Source organism: Schistocerca piceifrons, chromosome 1 (genome assembly GCF_021461385.2).
Source record: "Schistocerca piceifrons isolate TAMUIC-IGC-003096 chromosome 1, iqSchPice1.1, whole genome shotgun sequence".
Classification (NCBI taxonomy): Eukaryota; Metazoa; Arthropoda; class Insecta; order Orthoptera; family Acrididae; genus Schistocerca; species Schistocerca piceifrons.
The window spans coordinates 1,178,544,919-1,178,551,168 of record NC_060138.1 but is presented as its reverse complement, the minus strand read 5'-3'; the positions used below and the strand labels follow the sequence as shown (position 1 = coordinate 1,178,551,168).

Below are 6,250 nucleotides of genomic sequence, written 5' to 3'. Positions count from 1 at the left end.
GTCAGATCACGAAAAAAACCACCGACCACACAACTGACCCCAAATGAAGACATCAGGGCCCCGAAAACACAGAAAAACCCTCCTAATCAGTGAATAGGTTAAATAAAAACAAATCCTTTGCCCTGGCTCTAAAAGAAATCCAACAACTAATATTGACAGAATGAGATTTTCACTCTGCAGCGGAGTGTGCTCTGATATGAAACTTCCTGGCAGATTAAAACTGTGGCTCGACCGAGACTCGAACTCGGGACCCTTGCCTTTCGCGGGCAAGTGCTCTACCAACTGAGCTACCGAATCACGACTCACGCACGGTACTCACAGCTTTACTTCTGCCTGTACCTCGTCTCCTACCTTCCAAACTTTACAGAAGCTCTCCTGCGAACCTACCAGAACTAGCACTCCTGAAAGAAAGGATATTGCGGAGACATGGCTTAGCCACAGCCTGGGGGATGTTCCAGGAGTGCTAGTTCTGCAAGGTTCGCAGGAGAGCTTCTGTAAAGTTTGGAAGGTAAGAGACGAGGTACTGGCAGAAGTAAAGCTGTGAGTACCGGGCGTGAGTCGTGCTTCGGTAGCTCAGTTGGTAGAGCACTTGCCCGCGAAAGGCAAAGGTCCCGAGTTCGAGTCTCGGTCGGGCAGTTTTAATCTGCCAGGAAGTTTCATATCAGCGCACACTCCGCTGCAGAGTGAAAATCTCATTCTGGAAACATCCCCCAGGCTGTGGCTAAGCCATGTCTCCGCAATATCCTTTCTTTCAGGAGTGCTAGTTCTGCAAAGTTCGCAGGAGAGCTTCTGTAAAGTTTGGAAGGTAGGAGACGAGGTACTGGCAGAAGTAAAGCTGTGAGTACCGGGCGTCACTCGTGCTTCGGTAGCTCAGTTGGTAGAGCACTTGCCCGCGAAAGGCAAATGTCCCGAGTTCGAGTCTCGGTCGGGCACACAGTTTTAATCTGCCAGGAAGTTTCTTAACTAATATTGAGTTTAGATTAAAGCGCCGCTGATGTTAACTTGCCTCGTGATGCTAGTTAAAGTCAACAGGTTCGAACGAGATACATACTTAAACTCGGAACTGCCACCCGCCAAGGATCAAACTTACTAATTTTAAAAATGTACAACCAGTATCACCATAATCTTAATAAATGCAGAAATAGCCTCCGAACTAGATCAACAACCCAAGATAAACCAATAGCCTAGTATTAGCTTAATGATGAAATCAGAGGTTCTTATACATCTACATCTACATGGATACTCTGCAAATTACATTTAAGTACCTGGCACAGGTTGCATCGGACCATTTTCTTTCTATGTTATACCATAGAGGAATTCTTGAGTAAAGATAATTGGTTCTCTAAAATAAAATCTGTAGCGATGCGACCATATAAATATTATGTTTTATTTTTTTAATTTAGTCGTATGCAAGTGTTCTTTATTTGTTTTGCTGAAACTTGCCACATCGTATCTTTTATCGTCAGTCTATCTAACTGACGCCAACAACAGCATTACTTTATGACACTGGATTTAACTAGTTCAGGAGTTTCCCGCATAGTCTGAATCAGGATAAACAAAATGGCTGATCGTGACTCTGTAAAGAACCTTGAACCGCAAGAAAAGTGGAATGCCGAAGGTCGGAGTATCAAAATACAGGTGTTAGTTTAAAAAAGTGAAATAAACCATTACTCAGTTCTCATTATGTTGCACGATATTCCAAACGTAACAAAGCCCACCGCCTACTATGTTCCGCGACTGCTCGCATCCACACGGATCATGCCAACTGAGGCAGCAACGAAAATGATGAGTGTCAGTCGGGAACACGACAGATAGAAAGACAACGTATTTGAGCCACAACAATAAATCTGAAAATTAGAGCAATAGCAATTGCAATAGAAAGGCAGCTACAAAACCCTAAACGCATTCGATGTTTTGAACTGAGTGCTAACTGAAGATTTAAATAAGTATTGCGTCATCTGAAGCTCAGCAGAAGTTCGAAACCTGTATGAATCGTAAAGAAAAATACATGAAAGATGAGGATGGTTGCTGTATTTCTTAAAATAATAAAATCCATAGCAACCAAATGGATAAATCAATTGAACTGCTGCATCAGAGTCGTGCCAGTCCATAAGACTTTCGTAGTAGCCTAATAATCATGCAAGAGTGTTGAGTGTAGCATTATGACTATGAGACGAAGTAGCAAAGCAAGCTAAGGAAGCATTGAGATTCACTAACGCTGAAAAAGGGGAACACTCATCATCGAGCAAGGTGGTGATGACTGTTGTATGGGTCTGCCTTGGCGTCATACTAACTTACTATAGCGCAATGCATTGTTCATCATGTGCACACAGGAATTAAATCTTAATCAAAACTTCAGGAAACTGGTCGCTTAAAAAAGTTGGCAGTTTCACACCTTATAGCCGCACGTCAATACTTCGCAATAAGCGATTTACCTCTCACGTATTACTCATAATTATTGTAATTTTTCCTGTTTCTCACAACCCTGCCACAACAAAGGTCAAATTTAATAACGATTGCGGTGTTGCTCACGCTGCTAAATACTGCATTTTCGGGGAACAACAGTCATATTATTTGGCAGGTGTCATTAGAGCACAGTTAATACTCATTTCATGTAATAAAGAGAAAACTAGGCACTCATCTTTTTGTGTTTCCCACGTTGGTCTCATTGTATTATCATGGCTCAATCGCTGAAAATCTAGGTGGTTATGATTCCAGGCTCGGATGCAAAGAGGCCTAGATTTTATTCTTCTGTATTCAAAAGTTTTGTAGATGTGCTTCTCTAACCATTCTTGGAGATTAAACCTTTCAAAGTTAGCACAATAGTGATGTAAAAAAAATAATCAGCACTCCGAAGTTACACTTCCTTTTAATTGCTTTTATTGCAATATCACGCAACACACAAAACATCACTTCACAATACAAAACATAATTGAAAACATCTTTCTCACAGTCACTGTTAAAGTTCACATTTTATAAGCTGACGACAATATTCGTCTTTCCAACATGACGTCCACGACTTGACTTTCTCAAGGTCCGACTCTCTGACAAGTTAACAACTAACTAATAATCGCTTACGCGCCCAAAGATCAGAGTTACAAGTACGTCAAAGATCATAGCGACAAAAGAAAGAATACACATAAGAATAACATCAATGCAATATAAACATATTGGTGTATCACAAATGAACAAATCTGAATGTTGTCTCATAAATACGTTAACTACTTTACAGAATCACAGTAGAATAGTACTGGTATCGAGAGGTTCAGGTGAAGTACCACAATGGTTACGTAATTCAAGTACCATTACATGTTTAAGTGACTCATTTGCAGAGACGCACGTAGAATTGTAGTTGCTGGGTATTTTACGTCTGGTTCATTCTGAGTCGTACATTACTGACCAGAAACTATGGCTACTCTATGAGAGTTACTTTTAAAACTGACAGAAAAATGACACCTTCAGAAAAGCTTCCAAAGCAGTTTTATTGCTCAGATCGCAGCCGATACATATTTTCTTTCTGGTTTCAGCAATATTCCCATCTTCACATTATCAGACACGTGAACTGATCGGAAGACATCAATATAACTTTGTAGAAACTAGTAGGCAAGCTATGTACCAACTGCGATCTGGGCAATAAAACTTCTTCTTGGAAGTTGTTTTACACTGTTGTAGCGATCGTCTTCCTAGTGACACTGTCAGGTAATTATAGTAATACTTATTTTATCTCTAGACAAAACAGATTTTAATTAGGGGAAATATGTGACAATAGTACCTCTTGGTATATAGAGGGTGTTACAAAAAGGTACAGCCAAACTTTCAGGAAACATTCCTCACACACAAAGAAAGAAAATATGTTATGTGGACATGTGTCCGGAAACGCTTACTTTCCATGTTAGAGCTCACTTTATTACTTCTCTTCAAATCACATTAATCATGGAATGGAAACACACAGCAACAGAACGTAGCAGCGTTACTTCAAACACTGTGTTACAGGAAATGTTCAAAATGTCCTCCGTTAGGGAGGATACATGCATCCACCCTCCGTCGCATGGAATCCCTGATGCGCTGATGCAGCCTTGGAGAATGGCGTATTGTAGCACAGTCGCCCACAATACGAGCACGAAGAGTTTCTACATTTGGTACCGGGGTTGCGTAGACAAGAGCTTTCAAATGCCCCCATAAATGAAAGTCAAGAGGGTTGAGGTCAGGAGAGCGTGGAGGCCATGGAATTGGTCCACCTCTGCAAATCCATCGGTCACCGAATCTGTTGTTGAGAAGCGTACGAACACTTCGACTGAAATGTGCAGGAGCTCCATCGTGCATGAACCACATGTTGCGTCGTACTTCTAAAGGCACATGTTCTAGCAGCACAGGTAGAGTATCCCGTATGAAATCATGATAATGTGCTCCATTGAGCGTAGGTGGAAGAACATGGGGCCCAATCAAGACACCACCAACAATGCCTGCCCAAACGTTCACAGAAACTCTGTGTTGATGACTTGATTGCACAATTGGGTACGGATTCTCGTCAGCCCACACATGTTGCTTGTGAAAATTTACAATTTGATTACGTTGGAATGAAGCCTCATCCGTAAAGAGAACATTTGCACGGAAATGAGGATTGACACATTGTTGGATGAACCATTCGCAGAAGTGTACCCGCGGAGGCCAATCAGCTGCTGATAGTGCCTGCACACACTGCACATGGTACAGAAACAACTGGTTCTCCCGTAGCACTCTCCATACAGTGACGTGGCCAACGTTACCTTGTACAGCAACAACTTCTCTGACGCTGATATTAGGGTTATCGTCAACTGCACGAAGAATTGCCTCGTCCATTGCAGGTGTCCTCGTCGTTCTAGGTCTTCCCCAGTCGCGAGTCATAGGCTGGAATGTTCCGTGCTCCATAAGACGCCGATCAATTGCTTCGAACGTCTTCCTGTCGGGACACATTCGTTCTGGAAATCTGTCTCGATACAGACGTACCGCGCCATGGCTATTGCCCCGTGCTAATCCGTACATCAAATGGGCATCTGCCAACTCCGCATTTGTAAACATTGCACTTACTGCAAAACCACGTTCGTGATGAACACTAACCTGTTGATGCTACATACTGATGTGCTTGATGCTAGTACCGTAGAGCAATGAGTCGCGTGTCAACACAAGCACCGAAGTCAACATTACCTTCCTTCAATTGGGCCAACTGGCGGTGAATCTAGGAAGTACAGTACATACTGACACATGTCCACATAAAATCTTTTCTTTATTTGTGTGTGAGGAATGTTTCCTAAAAGTTTGGCCGTACCTTTTTGTAACAACCTGTATAGGGTGGAGAAAAATTATGTCACGAAATTTTAACCCTGGATAGCTGATGCCGGCAGGAACCAAAATTACTAATGTGTAGGTCAACAACGCACCATTTTTAAACTACGGAAACACGACGCCATGTGCTCCAATTGGCCGTGGGATTGCCCTGTTGCCGTTCGTCGGTTGACGGGCAGGGCTACGGTTGTCGGTTCAATCGGAGAGCCTGGCGCCAAGTTTCCGTAGTTCAAAAATTGTGGGCTGTCGACCTAGTCAACATTAGTAATTTTGGTTCCCACTGACATCAGCTATCCAGGGTTAAAATTCTCCGCCCTATTACTTTATGCATTGTGAAATTTTCTTTTACACCTGGTACTGTCGTCATTTGCAGTTCTCTTCCTGCGACTTGCTCTCTGGAATTGGTCTATGTTGCAGGAATAGTTCATACCGGTTAAGGGCTGTTGAGCTGTTGATGTGGTCTGTTTGCTGTGGTTCAGGAAAAACTAAATGCTGAAGAATATCATTTTACAGCATTCTATAATGCATGCAGCAGAGAAACTGTTTGCGGCGGTGCGGGGTCGGTCGTCCGCGTATTTGTTAAAGCTATCGTTCAGTCCACCTACCTCTATAGGGTTCTTGCCGATGTCCCTTCACTCTGTGATAGCAGATACGTGCTAGGCAGAGTAAAACAGCGTTGATGAAACCACCACCTAATACCTAGCACAAAGAGGCCGCATAACTCTAGTTGAAAGTCAGTCCCTGAAAGTTCATAATTAAAAAATCGGGCGTTCGGGTTCTTCAGTCTACCTGCAGAAAAGAGTTTGAAATTAGATTAACTCTACTTTTTATTCATATTGAAACACATGAAATGGCTATCAGGTGCGTATTTAATATGTTAAAACGTTATCATTCAAAATTCGCTGTCTGTATATTCAATACTCACTCA

The 6,250-nt window shown here is 42.3% G+C and overlaps 1 non-coding gene across 1 annotated transcript; it reads left to right on the top strand.

The window, feature by feature from the left end:
* The first annotated feature begins 561 nt into the window (after positions 1-561).
* Trnas-cga lies at positions 562-636 on the top strand. Its single transcript has one exon. It is a non-coding gene; the product is annotated as a tRNA-Ser (tRNA).
* Positions 637-6,250: the final 5,614 nt, after the last annotated feature.